We start from the raw sequence: 24,498 nt of genomic DNA, 5'->3' as shown, positions 1-24,498 counted from the left end.
GTGGCCCCACTCCTAACAGGTTTGTTCAATGCCTTCGACCACATAGGAGCTATCCCGGAAGAAATGTTGGAGGCCGCGATAGTTGTCATACCCAAACCTGGGAAGGACAAGACAGCCTGCAGTGCCTATAGGCCCATATCCCTGTTGAACATAGATATCAAACTATACACTAGCATTATAGCGACCCGCTTAGCACCATATATGGCTCAACTGGTTGAACCGGACCAAGCGGGTTTTATTCCACAGAGGCAAACGAGCGATAATACTAAGCGCATTTTGCACCTGATTGAAAAGGCATCCCGTACCCAAGGGGAATACATGCTCCTGGCCATTGACGCGGAGAAGGCCTTCGACAGAGTGCACTGGCCTTACCTGGAGATGGTCCTGACGAGTGCGGGTGGGGGAGAAGCTGCGCACTAGGATTCTAAACTGCTATCGTTTCCCTATGGCGACAGTTCGGGCCAATGGGTATACCTCCTCCCGCTTTCCCATAAGGAGGGGCACTAGGCAGGGGTGCCCCCTGTCACCCCTCCTCTTTGCGCTTTACATGGAGCCTTTGGCTCTCCGAATTCGACGACATCCCCTTATCACCGGGATTAAATTTGGGGGAGACGTTCACACTATTAGTCTCTATGCAGATGATATCTTGCTCTCCCTGTCAGATCCTATAACGACTCTCCGCGCTCTCTTTATTGAACTACATAGCTTTGCGCGAGGGTCGGGCTTTAAAATCAATTTGGACAAATCCATAGCGCTTAACATTTCACTTTCCTCGCACACTCTTGATCACATTCAGGAGGAGCACCCCATGAGCTGGGCCCCTGCTTCGGTCCCTTATTTAGGAATCCATCTAGCCCCCACGATCCAGGCCACTGCTGAAGTTAACTACTCTAATCTTCGCTCCCATATACGTAAAGAATTAAATAGATGGAAAAATTGCACAATTTCCTGGCTGGGTAGGATCGCAGCCACCAAAATGACTGTCCTCCCGCAGATTTTATATCTCTTTCAGACCCTTCCTCTTCGTCCACCCTTGGGTTGGATCCAGCAGACCCAGGCGGATATAGCGCGCTTTATTTGGCATGGTCGCAAACCCCGATTCCGACACGCTGTGGCAGTTCTTACGCCGGAAAAGGGCGGGGTGGGGGTGCCTGACCTGCAGCTTTACTTCCACGCTTCTCAGCTTCGATACTCAGTGGAATGGCATCAACCGGAGTCGGAGAAACACTGGCTGTTTCAGGACCAGGCGGTAGCGGCCAGGCCGCTACAAGGTATCCCCTTTCTTCGTAAACAACATAGACCACCCAATCTATATGCTTCATACATCACAGGTACAGTTCTGGAATCCTGGGACCGCACTAACACTATTCATCAACTGACCACCTTCCCGTCACCTCTCACACCACTATTTGATAACCCAGAGTTCCACCCCGGTGTGGATGCCCGGACCTTCCGCGCCTGGCGTTCCTCCTCCTGCAGATCCCTGGGTCACCTTTTTGATTTAGATGGCATAATTACATTTCCGCAGCTCAAGAAATTCTATGGCCTTCCAGAAATAGAGCGCTTGCCTTATCTACAAATCAGACACTGGGCACTTCACCCGCAAATCAGACCCCAGGCGCAGCGCCTTCTGACCCCCTACGAAAAATGGCTGGTGACGCGCACGTCTGATAAGAAAATTATTTTGGACCTCTATAAAATGCTTTTAGCTACCAATACACACACCTATAACGCAGGCCGAGCTCGCTGGGAAAGAGATTTAGGCAGATCTCTAAGTCACAAAGAATGGGAAGGCATTTACCATAGGGCGCGGCACTCGGCGTATCACATGGGACTCACGGAGACCTTCACCAAGATTGCCACTTACTGGTACTACACGCCAGAGCGCTTGCATCACTTCGACTCCCGCCAGAGCGCTTTATGCTGGAGAGGGTGCGGGGTGGTGAGTACCCTAGAACACATTCTCTGGAGTTGTTCTTGTCTACAACCATATTGGTCCCAAATCCTCGACGAGATAGACCTCCACTTTGAGACGCAACTCCCATGTTTTCCCGCTTATGTCCTCCTGGGTTTACCCAACCCACTGACATATCCGCTTAAATCTCGGAGGGGCCGGCTGATTGCTATTGCTTTAGGCGCAGCGACACAAAACATTCTGATACACTGGTGCTCTGCTCAGCTCCCAACGCACTCTGGTTGGCTTCAGAAACTCTGGCAGGTACTAGGCATGGAGAAATTAACCCTCACACTAGCCGGTAGAGGGTCTGAATTCCCAGATTTATGGAGGCCCCCTTCTAACTTTGTTGGTGTCCGAATTCCGCGAGTTGACCTGCCCCCGATATCTTCGATTACTCCGCCTTCCAGATACACAGATTCCACAGAGAACTACCCAGAAGGGCCGCAAAAGACGGCGTTGATCTTTCAATGCGGTCTTACCCCCTTTTCCTTTCTTTTTTTTTTCTTTTTCCTACCCTTTTTGTGCAAAGTGGACGAGGGGGGGTGGGGGGGAGAGGGAGGGATTTGTTGGATGTTAGTATGTTTTCCCATGTTCCCTTTCCTTCTTATTTCACAGGCCGCTCCTCGCTCATAACCTCTGGTAAAGCTATGTTCGGCAACCTTGTTGCCCAGATATACTGCTCTTATGGAGCTCAGAGCCTTGTTTCTTATGCTTGTTTGAAATCAATAAACAGATTTAAACCATAAAAAGGAGCAGGAACAAAGGACGGGTATACATTGGACTCCACGAAACCTGTACAAACAACTATAGGGAATGGAAAGTTAATTAATCAAGGCAATATGCTTTTGAGCAAACAGAAAAATCAGATGCAACATAAGATTATGAAAATTCAAATATGAAAGGAAGGTCCAGCAATTTCCATTGAGGACGTAGAATGTAAATGAATGAATTTTCTGAGATCCACTGTGTCCTAAAAGAAGAGGTTTTGTTCAAGTAGGTGACTTTAAATAGGCAAGGGTGGAATAAGCCATAACGTGTACCAAGAGAACAAAGAGCAGGGAGAAGGTCTAGGAATTCCTTTCTTCGTTTCGCAGTGGATGATGAAACATCCTTAGAGATAAACAACTTTGAACCAAACCAGGAGAGCTGTTTTTTAAGTTTAGCTGCATTCAAAACTTTTAAAAGGTCAGTGAATTCCAGAAATTGGGAAATTACTCCTCGAGGTCTGCAAGGAGCGTTGAATGTTCAGTTTGGTCATTGTAGGTAGGTCCAGAAGTTGTGGAAGAAAAGAGGTGAAGAAAGAAACAGGGTCGTCGCCTTCAAGGCCTTCAGGAAGGCCATATAAGTGAAGGTTGTTGCCTTGATTCCTGCTTTCAAGGTCCTCAGATGATTTCCTCAGTTGTATCACCTCTTTTTCCAGGTGAGTAATTCTTGCTGATGAGTCCTGTACCTCACTGATCTGCTGCTCCATTGAAGAGAACCGAGAATCCATGTCTGACCATTTGTTATCCAAGGTTTGTAAGCGGAAATTAGTATCTTCAATAAATGGTCTTAGTGCACGTATCTCCTCCAAAACAATGTCCAAAGAAACAGGAGACATAGACTTAGGAGGAGACGGGGGGTCCTGCTTAACTCTTTTATTGGTGGTAGAGGGTAGTTGTGCTTTAGGTGCAATGGTAGGCAAAGTCGTAGAGCGAGAAGACACTTACTGCTCCATTTCCTCAGATGAGTGCAAGGAATGACTCCGTGTAGAGCAAGAGGTTGGTCTGATGGGAGAATGGCCTTTGGTACACTTTAGTACGTTTTTACTCCTGCCCATGAACCAACACAACCAGCTGTCAAAAATGACTTGCGTGACGAACAATAATTAATTAGCGTGAAGCAGCACACGAGAAGCAGGAACTGTATGGATTAATGTTTCTCCCAGCAGGTAAAATATCATTCAGTAACAGGAAAAAATGAGAGAAAAGACATGAAAACTGCAAAAAAACAGCATTTCTGAAGAGATTAAGGTGCCTTTGAGGTGTAAAATGTATCCTTTTGAAACACAAAACGGCGGCCGCTAAATGAGAGAAAAGAGTCACCTGTGATAAAACAGCTCATCAAGGCAGGAATAGTATGCTGAAGGCATCCCCTTGAGGAGTAGGTATTCCGATTTTCAAAAATGCCAACCGAAAGCCGAAAATCCCATTTATAAAGCCAGAATTACATCGCCGATCTCTGGTGCAATGCGGAGCTCTGCAGATAGGCGGGCATCTTAGGTCGCGACGTGCCTCTGTCCCCGCTTTTTTGGCTTTCTAACAAAACACGCCAAGTTGTTGGCATTTATAGTTTACACACAGACACAGAATCTTTAGTTTACAAACAAACAGTTTCCCTTGATTGCCTTGGTTTGTTTTTTTTTGTTTCCTGCTCATCTCTTCCTCTTATCTCGTCACATCGGCTGTGCAGGCAAAGACCGAGATCAAATGTCGGACGCTTAAGTGTGCCTGTTTGTGCACCAAACCTCTCCCGCTTACTGCTTGTTTTCGTCTTTCTCCACTTGGTAATAAAGTGCCAAACGTGAGACTGGTCCATACATTGTAAACTGTTTTAATGACAGTTCTTTATAATGAATTAAATCCTTGTTTAAAGCGCCATTTGCTCTGCACTGTTAAATGTTTTATATTAAAACAAGCAACAAATGTCTCAAGTCTGGGAATTTATATATTCAATTGTTTTTGGTAGGAAATACAATTCACAGTCACTAGAACTGAAACAAAAACCTATAACACTTGAAATAAGTACTTCTCAATACAGTGCTGTAATGCACCTAGTAGTGTCAAAGCTTCCATGTTAAAGAACAGTAGATGTTGTAGCACCCAGGATAATGTGCTGCATGGCTAAATACTTATAAGGTCTCAAAGCCGAGACCTATTGGCTATGTCAATGCTTGATTCTTTAGCTCTCTGTCTCTACCGACGCTTCACAGCACAAGAGACCCACAGGAGACCTCTCCTGTCACATTTGGCCAGTGTCACCTGAAAGTTGGCATTAACTGAAACCCTGTAGGCACTGTCAAGAGGCTTTATAAATGCTGGCAAAACATGGGGCCACATCTGCAACAAGCTGGGGAATCAATAGGGCAGCTAGTGAGAGTTCAGCCACAAGAACATCGATCTTCTGTTTGACATGGCATACAGATGTGATATCCTCTGTTTGACATTGCACGCAGATGTGATATGTAGTATGTGCAAAGATAGTGTCAGATCGATATGCAAGAACAAAGGGTGAATAGGAGATACATCCTTCGCCTGCCCCAAGAAATCTAATATTTCACCATCATGTTTAGGAGGGGACAGTTATCCTTGCTTAACAACATACATTTCATCAAAGACTATTGAGACCACCTGTAATCAACAATGACGCTTCCTGCTTAACCTATCTACATTCATCAATGGACTTAATCCCATGTGAAAGATCCCAAACAAATTCATTTGCAGATTTGTTTCATTTTACATAGTTTATTTTTTAACAATTTTTCTTATTTTTAATTCAGCATAGACTTTCTCATTGATACAGTACTTAAAAGTGATACAAAGATTCACAAACAGTACTATAATAAATAAAAAAATCACAAAAATACAATATGCAATAATATGACATGAATTCACCCCACTCACCAATCACTATATATATAACTCAAACAATACTCCCAGGCACTCCATATGCATAAATCTCTCACACTCCCAGAACAAAAAATCTTGAACAGACAACAAAGGACACCATTCTTGTTTAGCCTTCCATTGGTGCAACATGAACTGAGTATGTTTAGAAAATTGGCCAACTCCTGTTTTGGTGACCACCTACCACTGCACAAATGGGCCTTCCACCTAGTTCTTCAAGCAGCCATTGCCTTCCACCTACTAGTAGTTCTGCATCATTTCAACCTGCGTTAGAATGTCCAAAAAGATCGGCACATACTGCACAACTTGGTGGCCCTCCTGCTCCCTCAGTTAAAGAAAAGTGCATTTTAAGGAATACTTGTTTACAGATTAATTTTATTTACGAGAATTGTCATTTCTTATATTGTTTATTGAAAATATTTCCTTATTTTTGCAATGATATGGTAAGAAAAATATATAAATATTTAAACCTTGATTATGATATCCGACCGACATCATCGCGAATTCAGGACCGACCGGCCGCAGTATTACAATGCGACCGCACATGGTACGGTTGCATACTCTAATTTCTCTGTGGGAGCTTGTGCTGCAGCCGTAAACCGGCCGTAGCACAAGCTCCAATGGAGAAATAGGAGATTCTGTTAATCCCTGCACAGCGTGGCAGGGATTAAAAAGGGGGCACCATAGTTGCCCATTTGGGCCCCAACTGGCCCCCAACCGGAGGACTCAGGGAGAAGGGGGCCCTGCTATGGACCCCGAAAGTCACTTTCCGACAGGCTTTCCGTGTCGGAAAGCCCGACATGGAAAGCCTGACAGAAACCGACATCGTTATCCAGACGACGGAAATGCCGTTGTAGTGGGATTACGTGCCGGTTCCGACTGGTCGATGGGGTCCTTGAGCCCATCGGATGCCTGCCAGATTGACCACCCAGTTTCAATTCCGACTGCCTAAATTGAAATTAGGCAGTCGGAATTGAAACCGTTGATGTCGGTCAGAAAGCCTTCGACCTGCGGTCACAGGCTTTCCAACCGACATCAAAATCAGGCCCTTCATATATAACAGGAGTTTCCAATTTGTTTTGTTATAATTTGAAAAAAACATATTTTATTTTTGTAAACTAAATTGTGTCCGACCTCATTCTAATCCTCCTGACGTTATTTGACTGCATGACCCCATAATGAGTTTCATTTTTTTTTGTCAAAGTGTATTTGCTCCAAATTTCCAAAACGTGTGTTTGGAGCTGCTTTATATTTGCCAATCTGTCTCAGATTTGTAAAGAAAAAGAAAAGAAATAGCCACCTCACTTTTAAGTCACGCGCCTACAAAATTACACCGCAGCCGTCTCATAGAGCTTGTCCATTTATTCTTTTTAGCCATGCTGCATAGCATCCACAGTACGCCACGGATAAAAGTAATTGGTAAACCAATAGGTCTCACAGGCGCGAACTATTGGCTTTGTGAATGCTTTTCTTTCAAAGCAACTGTAGATTCTCGGGAGTGGCTTTTCAGTAAAATGACTGACCGCTGATACTTTGGCACGCAGTGTAGGATATCGGTGCCCAGCAGATGGTGTGATACAAATGTATGCCTAACACAGTTCTCCAAAATCTTTCTAAAATTGGTGGCGAACACAGTTTTGCGAATTTGCTATGCTGGTTTCTGATGGACTGACCCTGCCACTGACACCACCCAGGCATGGAGTATTTGGGAGTTATGTCTAACCCTATCCTCAGGCAAGGATAGTATGGTAGGAAGGAATGCTCTCAGACCAGCCACGGGTTGACTGAAAAATCCTTCCAATTGGTATGTGCCACATTTCAGGGAGGTAAAGGGTTCCTCAGAAGACTTATCCTGCCAGAAATAACAGTTATACTGTTTGTCATTGCATGAAGGCTGGTAATACTATCGTGGGTATATTTAAAGTGATACAGTCAGTGTTTACTTTGGTTGCCTGGTTATTTGGGACCTGCTAACTCGTTCTGTGATGTAAAATAAATGAGCACATCAGATTTCTGCAACATTAATTTATGTGTGCCTGTGTGAACTTTCACAGTTTGCTAATTCTATATTTTTTCTTTAAAGTTGTTCCAAGAGGACTGCTATGACAACTATTTCAGAAGAGAGGAAACCTTTACAAACAAACTCCCTGAAGGAAAAGTCATTACAAAGAAAAGTTCAGGTAAGTCGTTACAATATTTTTTAGAATTGTTGGCAGTGGGTAATGTTGGCTGTAGTTATGGTATGAACGGGCATCAAACAGCCAGGTCAGCTTCTGCAATAGTTTTCTTCCACTATTGAAGGGACATAGGGCCATCCCTTAAGCAAGGGCGTAAAGGCATTCCAAGCAACAAACAGTAGCAGCCACCTGCTATGAGCTTGACATGTGGGAGATTCTTGCAATGGGTCTTCAGAGTTTTTCCCCTAAGCAAAAATGTTGCCATTTTTTTTGCTGATGCATAGGGCCCTGTGAAAAGGTTTCTCTTTGTCTCTGCTGTTGTTGAGCATGTTGGTGGATAGATAAACAATAGAGGGACATTTTTCAGAGGCATGGAGACAGAGAGACAAGGAACAGTGGGAAGATTACCAGAAGAAGGTGAAAGGATGGAGTAGAGAAGTTGTGACTCCTCTCTCCAGGCATTAGGGCTAAGCCTTACCATTATTGTGCCTGTATATAAGCATTCAGTAAACAGCATTGAGGCTCACTAAGCTATTTACTGTACACTAACAGACTGCCAGTCGCTGCTGCTTGCCCGCTCCTCAGTCTTAACACAGGCCTGGAACAGAGCAACCCACTGTGCACGTGTGGAGCTCAGGTACAGCACAGCCATGTGTGGCATCTCTATCCCCAAATAACTCCTTCAACTCCACTGCTCAACATTTTGATCCTGCTTTGATAAAGATGACGTGGACCTGTGCCTGAAGCTGTGGGCGAAGCCATCATCCCTGCTCTACCTCTGGCTCCATCTTTTCCTACAGTGGAAGACACTCTACAGACCCACATTTACCATACAGCTTTGCTCCCTTCATCACCCCTAGCCTGCTCCATGTACTGTTTTGGGTATTTTTAGTGACATCCTCGCTAGCCCTTACACTGCGGTGGCTCAATCGTGACATAGTCTTGTCAGTGGTATAATGGAAAATCATAGGGCCCCCCCTGCAGAATGTGAAGAGGATTCCCATAGTCTCCCCTAACTCACATATATCCATTGGTCTTGGGCTAAATGGGGCCCCCTTGAAGGGTCCCTGAAGGGTTGGGCCCTCCAATGCACCGCTGGGGCTGCAGGGGCTTGCGTTTCGCCCCTGACTCTTGTCATTCAAAACCACATAGTGGCTAACCCTGATATTAAGGTGACCCAAAAGTGGCATATTGCGGGCATTCTGAGCACCATGCTGACTGACCCCGGAGCAATGGTGGCCGGCAGTGACATATTGTGAGGATTCTAGGTTTAACCAGGTTAATGTTGGCTAGCTCCGCCATACTAGTGGCCATCAGGGACATTTCTGGGCATTCTTTACAAATGTTTATCTCTCCCAGGCATAGTAGCCGTGCATCTTTGTAGTATTGTTGGCTTTCTTGACATAATTCTGTCTCTCCCTGGTTTATTGGTAGTGACCTTCCTTTATGCTCATCCCTGGTGTTTTATGACGATCAATGGATGGGAAAGGCAAGATCAGCAAATGTGTGACTGTGGCAAACGGGACGGCTTGATGAGAATGCCAAGATGGCGCTTGGGAGCCAAACATGTATTAAATGTTTCTGACAATGTGACTGCATTTCAAAATATTTTTTAAGCTGATATTTGACAGATTGTTGCGTTTGGAGATGCATTGATAAAGCTGTCTTCTTGGCACCACAGAATATTTACTGCTATGTTTGTATTGTATGACGTGCACTGAAGCATTTTGTGATCTATCTTGCTAAAGGGTTTTCAGATTATTTTCACTGCTGTGTGAGTCCTGGGCATGTTCGATTGGTTCTACTCCATGGTTTGAACCTGAGATCTCTTTGTAACTGAACAGCAGTATTGCTGCATGAGGTTGTACAGCTGCCCAGCTCTGATGTCTGCATGGGATCGTTTATAGTATTCTGTGTTGTCTTGCATCATTTATACAGCGCTCCATGCTCCTCTCAAAGCCATAGAGCGCTTAGAGATTTGTGGAGCTTTTGATTTGTTGACCCTGTACTGTCCTTGTGGAGACTCAGCCAATAAAAGTGAGGGAGAGTCCACGACTGAGGCTCTACCTAGAAGAAGCTGAATGGAAAAAACATAATTGACGAAAGATGCTGAAAACAGCAGGCCATGTGACCTTGCATGACCAGATTTTCTTAACAGCTCACGCGGAAGCATTTTATGCCACCGTGAGGTGGACATTATGTTGAAGAATTTATGCTACCATGTTTTCAGCGTTTTCTTGGGATGGTAAGGCTTGCCTGGCACACAAAAGAAATGTTGGAATATTTCAGTAGGATCTCTAGATTCGTATTCAGATCACTACTGGGTGCATATATTGTTCACTTGCTAACATTTAAACCATATCATATTAATTGTTTGATTGTTTATCTTGAAGCAAAATTCCAATATCCTTATAAAGGAAATGAAGGCATGGTGCTACAGTACAACTACAAAAATTCCACACCTTTCCTCTCTGTGAGGCTAACTTACTGGAGCAAAATTAGCCAGCTTTACCTGAGGGACCTGTTAGGTACAAAACTCAGGTGGCTGCCTTGCCTTCTTTTACCATATATTACACCACATGAGTGTTCAGAGACCCAAATACCCTGTTCTTCCTTGAGAGCTGCCAGGCATTTGCCCAGAAGCGAAAATTCTCACAGTCTTTCTACATTGATGTGGATTCACCAAAATACCAGAAGTGGCATCCCTCACCTTTCACCCTCAATGACATAACAGAGTTGACCCCTTATCTACCTTTAGCTTCTCAGTAACCTATCCCTTACTTAGGATGTAGGCATATGAAGTCAGTGGAAACTAGTCAATAAACAAGACTTTCAGACCAATGATCAAACGCTCTGCCCCTGTCAGTGCCTTCGTGATCTCTAGGACAAGTTTCTCTGATAGTGTCAGCGTGGCATTGCTGTAGTACCACTCTAATATGGGGCACTGCGGAGGAACACCTTTCAAGCTATCACAGTTAAAGATGGAGGGACATTTTATTCTGCAAAGGAGAGTAGGGCGCTTAGCGTCTAGAGGAACATCTGGATTGGGACTTTCCCTCCACTCAGAGTCTGTCCTTGTCCTTTTACCTCTGGGACCCTTAAGAATGTTAACTTATCGTTTCACAGACACAGTGTTCAATGCATGAAAATGAGGTTGTTTTTTAGGTTGTTACCAATGATCCATTTTGCCATGTGAAGGCTGTGTGTTTTCCTCTGTGGTCACATTGATTCATCCATTCATCATCCCAGACTCCGATTAAAGCAAGACATCCAAAGTGTATGGAATAATCTCTATGCCCCTCCTCCTAATCCCAATCATTAATTATGAGAAGACTCCCAACTTGAGGCAGGGAACTCCAGATGCATGCTGAAAATGTACGCCCTGCCCACCCTATTGGGTTAAAAAATGAGCTGGCATTCCCAGCATTCACCTGTGTTTTTGTCTCTGACCAATACCAAGATCTCCTGGGCTATGCAGGTCAGTGGCAGGCTCAGGCTTCTGACTATGTGGTAGACGGTCACCAAAGTCCCGGGTTTGTGACTTAGGCAGCCACATTTCGTGAGACATTTCACAGAGAGTTTATGATATGGCCTCTGCTTTGGTGGGCAGTGGCAGAGGGCCCTACCCACTTTGGGACCTTGGTGGACAGGCTTTGAATGAACTTGCTTACTATAGTTCTCAATGGGCTATGGGATTATTTTATCTACTTGAGCTTGGGTCATGGATCGGGCTGTGCTTCATTGTCAAGTCTTATTGGCTGATATGTAGTATCCTGTTCTCATGCATGTGTAAGCCTGTGTTGCCCACGGCTGGTGTTGTGCAAGTGCTTAGTTTTGTTTTGATACCAGTGCCAGTGTTTGACTTGTGGGCTTGGTGGTGAGCCCCATAATCTTGGAGAAATACTCTTGAAAGTGCAAGTATATTTCTACCTCATATTCCTCTTCTTGGTCCTTTATTCCCTTGCCTCCTTGTCATCACAGCAGGCATGCCTGGACTGAGGGGGAGTGAGACTCAGAGTTGAATTTACAAAGCATGATGTGATGAGACTGCAGCCACCTCTGGATGACTATTGCAGGCACAATGATGAGAGTCCTGAGCAGGGTTCTGAATCAGTCTTGACTGATTCTGAATCGGGGGGGGGGAGGGGGTGATATGACACTTGAGAAGCGCCATAGCAAGTATACTGGGAAGAATCTACACCCTTGGGTGCTTTCCCAAATTCAGTTGAGGCTGCAGGTACTTTTCACAGGCATGTTGGTGGAGGACTTTCAACACATCTCCCGCAGTGCCCGTTTAACCTCCAGCATTCCAATAATGTGAGGCTCTGGGAATTAAATATCCTGGACATGATTTGTATTTCCTAATTCATTGGTGGACATGCAAACAATGTTCCGAGCACAGAACTGGGAGAAAGGGGTGAAAAAGATAAACAATGTCACTTAGGCCCTCATTTCCCCACTATAAACGTTATCCATGCACCCAAGTATTGAGGCTGTGTCTGGTTCCATGTCAGCTTTTCTAGTAGGTGTGTCCTCATTTGCTTCTTGGTTGGAGGTTAATCAGTGTTCTGCAGCCCTCCCGCTTGAAGTCTCATACGAAGCACTGAGGTATGTTTCACAAATAGTGCACTGACCATTCCTTGACTCCACTAGACTGTGGCTTTCAGTCGATTCTTCGATTCTTCAGATCTAGGTTTGGATTGAAGCTCATTATCAATAGAGTACACACATGGCCTGTTATTTCAGGTGTTGCTGGACCTCTAGGCAAGCAGATCCATTTGTTAACTAAGATTCTCAGAACTTTTTCTTAGGGTCTGGGCTTACTCCCCTCCCTGAGACACCCATTTTTTCCTTTGTCCTAGCTGGATTTTAAATTGTTGACTCTGAAGGTTGTTCTCTTCGTCCTGGTCACATTTTCTTAATGAGTTAGTAAGTTTCGAGCTATGTTCCCCTTTTTTGCAAGGACTGGATGACAAGTTTGTTCTCTGTCCTGACCATGAGCTCTTGTTGAAGGTGTTCCTCTATACTTCAACAGCACAGTAAGTGGTCCTGCTTTCCTTTTTCCCTACCCCTTCTATTCCCAAAGAGTTGCTGTTGCTTTCACTCGCTGTTCATAGGACTCTCCTCTCTATTTGAAATGACTCTCATCCTTTTCATAAACCTGAACATTTCTAAATTCAGCTTTGGTAGGAAAGGGCATTAAGGCATCCGCTATATATAACAGTCTCTTAATTAGGTCTTCCACTGCTGTGGCATGCTAGCTAGCTGACAGGGGCGTAACACAGGCCCCGCAGCCCCTTCGGTGCGGGGGGGGGGGGCCATGCCCCAGGGGGCCCCCTCAGCACAACACTCTTGCCGGAGAGCTCTTAATTGAGCCTGGAGGGAGCCCCTTCACGTTCCTTGCAGGTAGGCCCCCTCAGTTTTCGTTACGCCAGTGCTAGCTGAGGTACCATTCCTTCACATGGACTGAGGATCATTCAACAGAAAGTTACATGCTTGCTGGGCTGAGGTCAAGGGGACCATACTCATTTGTAATGACTGTGACGAGGAAGAGTAGCGCTAGCAGTAATGACAATTACCAGAAAACACTAGGGGTATCTCACTTGCAGGAACTGCATCTGAATGGCAATTGTATTAATGTCCCTATTGTAAGAGAACTAGGAACAGCAATAAAACGAATCTAATGCAACTGTAGAACCCTAGAAAATAGTGAGATTGCAAATGTAAGGAAAGCAGGGCTGTAGGAAGCTGGCTCTGTATCTACTATACCAAAAAGAGGCACAGTGTGCACAGGGTCCAGTGAGTCCCCACAGGTGTGTCAGAGGTTAAAGGAGACAATGCCTTACTCTCAATTTAGTGGTAACTAGGCTGAGCAGTTAGGCTTATCAGAGGGTAGTGTGAATGTATTTTTGTAGGCACTCTTACAAGACCAGAACACACACTCAATGACTAACTCCAGACCAATGATTTGCAAAAATATTACTTCAGTTACTTTTATTTTAGGAACCAAGTTTAACTCAGTTACAGGCAGGTAATACTTTTAAAAAGGCAGTAGAAATGTTTTATTGTCTTGGAAATACTTTGGTATTGTCAATCCAAAACAGTAACATTTAGGGCCTATTTACAACTTGAGTCCGACTAACACCGTTGCGGGGAAGGAACCACCCAACCATAGGTCAGCGGTTCCGACACCCCAGTTAGAATGTGACCACACATAGTGCAGTTGGGAACTTCCATTTGTCAATGGGAGCTTGTGCGGTGGGCTGAGAATGCCCTCAGTACAAGCTCCTATTGAAAAATGGAAGTTTGTAAACATCCTTTCACCGTGTGGCAGGCACTTCTTGGTGCCTGCCACATGGTGCAGGGATGTTTAGGGGGGCACAATAGGTGACCCCCAGGCCCAAATGTGGAGGACGGGGAAGGATGGAGGCCCTGCTAGGGGCCCCCCCAATGTCGCTTTCTGACAGCCTTACCATGTCGGAAAGGATGACATGAAATGGCTGTCGGAAACCGACATCATAACCCTGCCGGCAGAAACACCGTTCATAAGGGATTATGGTGAGTTACCGACTCCGTCGGAAAGCATTGGTGTTCCCTACGACTGCTGCCTCTGACCGCATGCATCGTAATGTATCGGTCCATCGAATCTGAGGAACAAGATGCAGGGGAGCCCTTTAATACTAAATTTAAGGGTGTTACTGAGCTTGTTGGGCCTAATTCTTTAATTCAAGATGGAGAATTTCTAAGAGAGGGGTTCACCTCAGCTCCTGGCGACCCTGGGGGTGTGCCAGACTAAGCGGGACACCCCTACTCTGCTTGCCAATTTTCCCGCCAGTCCTGTTGCCAATAGTGGGGCCTGGATAGGGGGCAGGCATCTCCATATCAGCACATCACAAGGTGAGAGCCTTAGAGGCTTTCTGACAAATGTTTCTATTCCTGCCAGGGGGAGGTGTGAAGCAGGTTTTGTTTCTGACCTCGGAGGGCACAAAGGCTCGCACCCCATGGGGTCAGAAATCTGTCTGGTGGTGGCTGGCTTGTGGGGACCAGTCAGCCAATACACTAGAAGTTGGTTGTGTTTCAGGGGGCATCTCTGAATGCCCTCTGAGAGCACTTTTTGATAAATCCCACACTGGCATCAGGATGGGCCTATTATGCTGAAAGGTTTTGAATCAAACTTCCCAGCTTTCAGTAAAGCCATCATGGAGCTGTGGAGTTCATAATGACAAACTCCCAACCCATGTACTCAATATGGCTTCACTGCACTTAAAATGTCTGTGAATGACACATACACTGTAGGAACATATTGCTCTTGCAGATATTCCCGCACCTGTGGGATAGTGCACCCTGCCTCAGAACTGTGAGGCCTACTAGAGATGCAGCCTACCAATGCCATAGGCAGTGTTGGTGGGCATGGCCCACAGGGATGTGTGCCAGGTTGACTCTTCAGTTTGGTATGCACCAAAACATGCAGCCTGCAACGGCAGTGTGTGGGTGTTAAGGTGAGGGTGACATAATACATGCTACAGCCCTCAGAGGACCTCTCTGGTCACAAGGCCCTTGGTACCAGGGGTACCTTTTACAAGGGACTTTCATGTGGCCCAGAGGTGTGCCAAATGTGAAAACAACATTTTGGGAAAGAACATATGTGCTGTGGCCTGGTTAGCAGGATCCCAGCATGCACTCAGTCAGGCAAGCATCAGGTATCTGTCAAAATGTGAGAAGGTAACCATGCAAAAAGGGGCACTTTCCTAAAAGGGGTAAATCTTGTAGCCAATGATAACATGTCTGACAAAATAATAATGAAATATGAAGTAATGATAAATCAATTGATTTGGAAGTTGAATTTGAAGCTGCATGCCAGGTTATGTCACTAAAGTGGTCACTTAGAGCCTGATTACAATGCCGGACGGTCCGACCGCCTGACCTTCATATCTGATTCCAACCGCCGAGGCCAAGAAAGCTCTGCCCACTGTATTGCAATGCATCCGCTGCTAGCGCGGCGGTCACATTCTATGGCGGTGCACATAACCCCGAATATGTTGCTGCAAGTGCGTATAAAATCACAGGAAACAATAATTGTACACACATGCATGACATATGTGGTATATGCCTCATGCTGCATGTACCCCATTGCTGAAGTGTGTTTTGGAATGTGCACAGTCCAGACAATGGGGATACATACTGTAGAAGGACTTACTTGGATTCGGGCTCCCACTGGGTCACAGTCATCAGGGTTCAGTTGCTCAGGTGTAAGGGGGGCCTGGTGAAAGGGATCCATGGCTGAGATGGCTGGGGAGTAGACGATTTGGGTGAGTATGCACCCCAAATCCTTTGTTTCCAACGACTCGAGGCAGTAGGTCGAATCGCCACGGTCTGGTCATCAGAAACCCACATCGTAATCCGGACAGCGGTCCCTGACCTGGCCTATGGCTGCTGTATTTCCCGAATACTATCTCAGCGGTCGGAGAAAGGCTGTTGGAGTCGGCGGTCTGTCAGTGGTCGGTCGGAGTACACGATGCATGCATCGTAATCCATCGGTCGAAGCAACCGATTACAACGAGACTGCAGGACCGCCGAAGACAGTCCGACTGGCATCAGACTCTTGGTAATTTGTTCAAGGTTATGCAAGTACATGAATGTGTGTTGAGCTCCTTGATTCCTTTTGTCAGTCATACAAAGAGGGGGTGGTCTGACAGAGGACTTAACCAGGTAGAATGCTATGGGAAAGTGAAGCAATGCACTTGACAAATGCGTGTTCCATACGATACACATGCATAGAACTGGAATGATTTTTGAAGTCTCAAAACAGACTCAATAGAATTAACCAAGAAATTGGCCAAACCTAGCCATGGTGTCTGCCACTGTATTCAGCTTGTCTCAAAATGCAAGGTGCTGGAAAGTATTTTTGGAGATAAGCTACCCATATAACAAATTCTCAGCTCCATGTGTTGAATTTTTGATAGTAGTCAAAAGAGTATGTATTTCAGTTTGTTCAGCTCAAGGATGTAGTTAATGCATGTGGCTGGTGATTGAGCCTTATGGTAATACAGCAGTAATTCAAAAGTACAATGTGCAATACATGATTAGAGAATGCTATCGGCGATGTCATTTTTTTGTCTGCCCATAGTAAAACCAAAGTTATGCAAAGTATACAAGTAATTTTCCCACAATAGATTAGAATAGAGAGATAGATTCAAGTGTTAATCAATTTGAACTGCTAACAAAAGGTGCCAAAAGTACTGTGGACATATCTACAGGAGAATCAGCTGCTACAGTTTATCAGTCAAGTTGAGAGGCAGAGACAAATTTAGATTTCAGACCGACAACACAGAAAAACAATATTTCAGTTGCTGCCAATCTGGCAAACAGCACAGCAGAATGTGATGCAATTGTATCTCAGGTAAGAGCACAGCAGAATGTGATGCAATTGTATCTCAGGTAAGAGACTTTTCTTCAAATTTAGAGGAATATCTATTGCATGGCATGCAGGCATTTGCACAGAATTCCAAAACAAGACCATTTTAGAGTTTGTGTACTAATTCAATCCAAGATTTAACCAAGATTGATTTTGTTTTTCTATCCTAATTTGTCAAAACCACGAACACAAGGCTGTTTTTTTTTTTTTAAAAGATTGCACTACTACTGAGAAAGCTTATGATTGTTTCTTTTCTCCAAATTTAGCAAATATGTTTTAATATATTTGTTATATTTTATTAAGATTTTCTTTTTGGATATATTTTTATTGCCATGCAATTTTTTTATGTGGAGCCTGGGCAGCGCTAGTGCTGCTCTCAAGGCATGCTGTATTAGAGTATGGACTTGAAACCCCGCCTACTCTCTGCCCATATTTGTCATTTGCTTATGTCATTGTCTTTCATGAATACTGGCTTCTGATTTGTTAATAGGCTTGTTAGTCCCATTTTAGTACCGCCTTGTCTTCATTTGTAACCTCCCATGACGACTGGCCCTTTTACTTCTGTGGTTACAAGGTATGTCTTATTTAATCTGTGAGCACTATTTTCTTTAAATAATTTCTCCTACTGCAGATACAACATGCTTTCCTGCAACATTCGACATGCTAGGCGTGCTTTCACTTTCAAAGCAGCCGTGGACAATGGCAGCCGCTTCTTTGAAATGAAATAGGTCTCACATTTACAAGATTTTGAGATTATTGGCATTGTAAATGACAAGGCCTTTTATTTATGTGTTAATTATCAAAAACAGATAAATGAAAAGGCATTGTCATTTACACTGCCAATAGCTTCAACTCTCGCAATTGCGAGACCTATTGCATTGCAAATGCTTGTCTTCTGTGGAGGTTAAATATAACCATTCATTGAGACATTTGCACTAACATTAGAGAGATGCTGCCAAGAATAGAGGGAGTCACACAAATGAAATGTATGAACATTGAGCTATTGCGATAAATGTAAGGTACCACATCTGAGGTAATGCTTACCCTTTATTGAAGAACATATCATTTTCTTGTACTGTACCTATGTATATTACTCCCTCCATCTGGAGACGGTTACTATAAATAGCCTTCTGTTCAGACTCTTTGCAGATGAACTTCACCTTTTTGCTGCTGTAAAGTACCAGTGGTTCACAAGCAGAGCAGAGCAGTTTAAGCAATGAGCCTGTAGCTGTCCTGGTTTGAGCAGCAGCATTCTACACCAGTGATTATTAAACAGTCGTCCAAGACCCCCTAAAGATCCACAACACCTACTCATAGGGTCCTCAACTGTTTAGAAAATTAAATAATATCAGATTAATAAAGTATATGAAAATAAATGGCAACATTTACATTTTAAAATGGTATGTAAGTGTGAAGGAATTTGAAACTAGAGGCTAAAAACTAATTTGATGTCCTCCTCTTGAGTTGTATGAGCAGCACAAGAACAGCAAACAGAACCTAGCGTGGATGACTGGTGGACTCAGTTGAAGCACTGGTGTGCTCCGACATGAGCAAGAAAGAGAAAGCAATAATGCTAGAGTCCAAAATATGGCTTCATCTCTCAGAAATTAGACTAAATTTTGAAAAGCCCTAACCTTTCTATTAAAATTAACGGTTAGTTTTTTGCCTATGAATTAAATAAAATAATTCATAATATGTTTATTTGTTCGATGTATGCTTGTTTCTGTAGTTTTGTGTTTTCTTTTGAGGTTCAAATCGTACAAATTGCTTAGGTGGGGTCACCAGCTTCCAGTAGTGATTCAATAGGGGTCCACAGATTCCAGAAGGTTAAGAACAGCTTTCCTAGATCAGATTATAGGCCAATGAACAGGTTTTGATTTTTAGGAGATACATTCTTATAATATGACATGCTCCCTTAACATGCTCAGCGTCACAAAGAACATGCATATTGCATATGCATTTGACTAAAAACGTTTACAAAACATTCAATTAAAAACAAAACAAATACAATAAGGTTTTTATGCTCTTGTGCTTCATAAAATTCCTGTGCCTAAATCTTCATTGATATAATGAAAAATCTACAATCTTATTAACTGACAATTTAATTGCAAACTTTTTTTAAAATTAATTGAACGGAAGCAATTGCTTTAGGATTGTCCTCAAAGAATCGTACAAAGGAAATTTCTCAAAGAGCAAGACGACTGTAACAAGAGTGCCCGTCCTGCCTCTTTTGTGCAAAGTTATAGAATTTGTGCTGATTTCCTGAAAATTCAATCTTATTAGACAGCAACATTCCCAACGTACTGTAATAAGCTTCTAAAAATCCATTGATATAGTCATCGAGTATTTGGTAATTGTGATAATTCCTCAGTTTAAGATGCTCATGGAAAACATATCCTGCCAACATGCATTTCACATAGTACGTGATTCAAAATCTTCCTCCATTTTTAAAGAGATTAAGGGTCAGATAAAGGTAAGACCTTGGTGTGGGAAGCAGCCCTGCGCATTGCTCTGCGTCTGGCCATTTCTGTGATCTGCGCTGTATTTCCAATCCAGTACCTTCAAAGGGTTTTTGCGCAATGAGTCCTCCATGTTGTTCTACATTAATATGCATGAGACAGGTTTCAGCTACGCACAATCATCATTCAAGTGAAACTGTTAAGATGTTCAGAGAAGTGATCTACCCTCTAGCTGGGCACCTCTCCTGACTGTCTTGCCACACAGAAAGCCAGGCATTGGGGGTGGAACCTCCTTCTCCATCCAAGAATCAAGACTTTGGGATTCTCTTTTGGTAACAGCTATAACACCCAAGACCACCTGGAATTCAGGAAAGCAATAAGGATCTGGATATTGCCGAACAGATGGCTCCAGTAAGCATCCAGTCACAAAGCAGAACTAATCTTCCACATACAGATATTAGTCACAAACATGTATGAAGCGTTTGCTTACTCTTCTTCTCCCCACTTCACAGTGACGCCGACGCTGAGACTTGAACCCGGATCCCCAGCTTCCGAGTCGCCAGCTCTGGCCGCTGCGTCACATCTTCCTCCCTCTTTTACCTTTCACTCGTCTTTGTTCCACACTCATGGGCAGCTATGTAAAATGGAAAGAGTACTCCTGTGGTCATCACAAACAACATCAAAACACCTTACACATGAGCCACACTATAAACCCACACTTTGCCAATCAAGCACAACCTACAGAGTAGCATGCTTCCTGCTTTCCAAAACTGTGGTGCCTCTTCAGAGCTATGTAGCACAATATAAATGCAACTAGAATTCAGTACATTACAAAATCTCATGGCGAAAAGGTGAAAATAGAAGGACAGAGGCCTGCAGTGAAAGCAGACCTCCGTATATGCACTGGCAGTGTGACAACTGTCCTTCAAAGAGACTGGGCAACAGTAATGGCACCTTTTGAAAGGGAGATTGTGTGGCTTGTGCAGCGTTCTACAGACCCATGCCCCTATTACCACAAGAGGGCTTCTTTGTAGGTAAATATATACATAATAGAACAACTGGCATGCATTTAAAGCAAGCTCAGACTATTGGCTTTATCAATAGTTGTTAGCTGCAGAAGATGAATGAGTAACAACAATCATTTTGTGGTATATAATAGTGAAACTACTTGCATTCTGTAATTATGATTCGCCAACAAGCCTTGGTGGGCAAAACAAAGATACCACCTCACAACACCCGTAGGTGAGGGTAAATCAGTCATAAACCTTAATGGCTAAAGCTCACCGTGAAGTTATTTTCCCACACATAAGGTGTCCCAACCATTCAAATCATTGACTCCAAACCATACTCCCGCAGCAAATCTATCAATGGCCTTCCCAAATACAAGAATAGGACCTTCACCATGCAGATGGAAATGTTCTTCCACACCCTTTATGATCTCACCTATTAGCGAAATCAAATTCTTGCGGAGGGGTGAGCTACTTTTAGGAGCAAGAGCCCTCACACACCCCGAGAGGTGTCCTGCTTCATCATCGGGCAGCGCCTCGTTGGCCCGGCACTGCAATGTCCAATTGGCCCCTCGAGGCGGCTCTTTACCGGAGATATTTTCTTTTTTGCCAATGTGAGTTGCATGGGCGAGTGACAAAATGTGAGTAGAATGAGTGAGGATGATGTGTGTTAAAAATGACTAAGGGGATCCAAACGGATCCTTCAGGTGACTACCTTTCAGACCTAGATACCCACATAGGAACAGTGCCTTCCTTGTTCTCAAAGCTTTAGGGGCTTGTGTGCTGGACCTCATAAAAAGCCCAAGTCCTTCACCCTTGTATTGATTGGGATAAATGATTATCCACAATACAAACATCAATAGGAGCCCTGAACTTTCAATCGGACAAGTTGGACGTTCAGATCGACCTAATGTATTTGATGGCAACGCAAATGTGCGGGAATAAACTCAAGAGTCAGCTCTTTAGCATCCTTAGTCACAAGGGTGCAGGCAGCAAATTCATTACCCAACACAAGCTGTACATGTTGTGGAAATGTGGATTTTCCTGATCAGTTATGTCCCCTATCTTGGACCCCAACGGTTCTATATGCATGTTACAAGTACATGTATGTTCCCTCCAGTTCCAGTTTCTAAGACGCAAACATATGTGTGTCTTCCGTCGACATGTTCTCTGTCAGATCCGCCATCAATGGGCTGGATATTCGATTCCTAAGTATGAAAGGCCACCGACTTTATATGGCTAAGTTACTACATTTTTACAGTTCAGGCAAGTAGGCCCGATTCTGTCCTCAAAGCCTTTCCCTGCTCTCTGTCTCTGACAGCTTCAGCTTGAGCTCGCATCTGTATCCATGAACTTTGTCCTACTCCCTGTGCAGCTAACAATGTCTGCCTCGGCCAGTTTTCGCATGCCTGCCAAGAAGCTGTATTTCACCTTCGAATTATCTATTTTGCTCTTCTGCCGATGCATTCCTGTCAAGTGATTTAGGTAAACATTTCCTTTAGCTCACAAGCAAGGACTCAGCCTTTCCGTCCTCCTGCAAGTGATTCATAGCCCTGCTGCCATGGAAAGTTTTCTGCCCCTCGCATCTCATATAGACACTTAGACGCTTGTACACGCACACACAGTTAGTATAGAATAGATTCTGTCCGAGAGTCCTTCCTTGTGGATAACATAGTTCTCCAAACATAGGATGGTAGATATGATTTGGGATTAGGTTGACTTGACCCCCCAGACTTCTCGTCTCCACATGTAGAGCTAAATGTCAAGTCCCCTTCACCCCCTAGTTGCACGTCAATTACACGTCATGCTGCTGCGCGCGCATCTATGCCAAGTATTATCTTATAGATCCACCTATGTCTGATAATGCAAACCAATCATGTTTCTTTTATTCCTTGTTACGCCTAGTTTCGATTACATACCTGTTTTGTCACTCTTCTTATCAAATGTTACGCCTTCTACATTCGTTTCATTGTAATGCACTTATTATAAAAATACATGTCTGTCAATAAATTATTGTACTTCACTTCCTGAACCCTCGTGGTGACGGAACCTGAAGGCCGCGACTCGAGTCGGCCATTTTGAATGGAATAAAGCCCATTTAGAAAACCTCTTATACCACGGATTCTGCCTCTTGTTATTTTGAGCTATTTTACTTTATTTAAGATCCCGTATGAAATTCAGTCCGGTATATTTTATTTACCACAGAATGGCGCCCGAACAGGGACACTTTCTCATCTCACGCGCCGGCGGTGCGTTGCAGGCCCGGTCTCCTGCCACAGCTGGACGGACCATAAACGCGTACCAGCAGGATTTCCTGTAAGCTCCCTCCGGTCAAGCGGGGGCGACTGAGGCTGCGATCAACCCAGACGAGGCGGTGAGAAGTGCGAAGTATCCCGACCAGAGCCTAGCTGAGAGAGCAAGATCCGAGGTATACAGAGGCCCACCAGGTTTTCCGAAATCCCGATGTCCAGAGGGTCCGCTGTCCGCAGTCATCGAGTCCTGTCCATTCTCTGAGGCCTTCCGTTTCAAGGAGCTACTCGGTGAGTACCATCGCCGGGGAGGCGTGTTGACGCGCACATAGGTTGTGCCGGTCAAGACGGATTTGGGTACACAAATCCGGTCTGCACTGTTTAGCAGTGTATATGTACTGTTTAGCAGTATATCAAGTATTCCGAAGAATTCAGTTATTGTCAAGAATTCAGCGTGGTGATTAGTTAGGCAGACTGTCATCATTGTCGATCATTGTTAAAATGTTTAATGTTTAATGTTTAAAGTATTCAGAAATGTCTTGCATATTGTGGTATGAATGATTGTTCATTGTTCACCGTTCATTATTGTGTTTTTTTCATATTAAGTAAATTCAAGAGTAAGTATCAGATCAGTTGTAAATATGCCGCTCTTCTCGAAGTTAAGACAGATTACTACCAGAAAAGGGGTGCTTGAAAAAGCAGTTCCTATTCCTCCTAGGGACACTCCAGGGCATTTTATGTACCATAAACATGGCTTAGATGCCATATTGTTTCTTGATCTATGGGTAGATTATACCAAGGGATTACCGGAAAGTCAAAGGTGGCCCATAGCGGGAACCTGGGATGCAGAGTGCATCATGAAAGTGGAGGAAGAGTTATGGAAAAGAAAGGTCAGACAGTCACAGAAAGACGCTGTTGAGTTATGGCGTAAAGAATCTCATAGGCGAACAGAAAAAGCACGTAGACAAGAAGAGAGGAGTAAAGAAAGTTCAAATAAAGTTCAAGAAAATCTATTAATTGAGGAAGGTATCCGAGTGAGATCAGAACAAGTAAATAGACAAAGAAATGCTCTTATGAATGGTATGTATCCCCTTCTAGCCGAAGGACTACCTAAGGCTGATCCAGAGATGCCAAAAGACTTGCCACCCCCATTATTTCCAATTAAGGTACATCCAAAAGGGCATCCCAGAACCGCAGAAGATGTTTTTCTTTCCTCATATCTAGACGATGCAGCCCCCGAGTATGCTAACGCCACACCACATAGACCGTCTGGCGGAGGGGTTGAACGTCAGGATCAGGTATCTGTCCCCGTGCAACAGCAAGTTCCGACACAAGCGTCGGCAAGCACATCTGTTTCCGCATCTGTCTCCGCAGTCGACTCTACAGAGGTATCGACACCCATAGTTGCTGTGTCACGTTCGACGAACCCATTCACACCCGACGCCCCAGATAGGGCCACGGGAGGTGCTAGCAGTACTTTTACACCACCTAGAATAAATAAACTTGTCTTTCAAGAGTCAGCACATTCACGTACACCTAAATTCGTAAGTGAACGTACGCTTAAGGAAC

General features: G+C 44.2%; 1 long non-coding RNA gene across 1 annotated transcript in view; it reads left to right on the top strand.

The window, feature by feature from the left end:
- The window catches only part of LOC146833870 (uncharacterized), a 755,352-nt gene that overhangs the window by 336,813 nt on the left and 394,041 nt on the right, over positions 1-24,498 (top strand). Inside the window, exon 2 of the long non-coding RNA XR_014960623.1 lies at positions 7,706-7,802. This is a non-coding gene — a long non-coding RNA (uncharacterized LOC146833870). The remainder of the gene's footprint in view (positions 1-7,705; positions 7,803-24,498) is intronic.

This window comes from Triturus cristatus, chromosome 4_2, assembly GCF_964204655.1.
Source record: "Triturus cristatus chromosome 4_2, aTriCri1.1, whole genome shotgun sequence".
Classification (NCBI taxonomy): Eukaryota; Metazoa; Chordata; class Amphibia; order Caudata; family Salamandridae; genus Triturus; species Triturus cristatus.
This window is presented reverse-complemented; position numbering and strand designations above follow the sequence as displayed.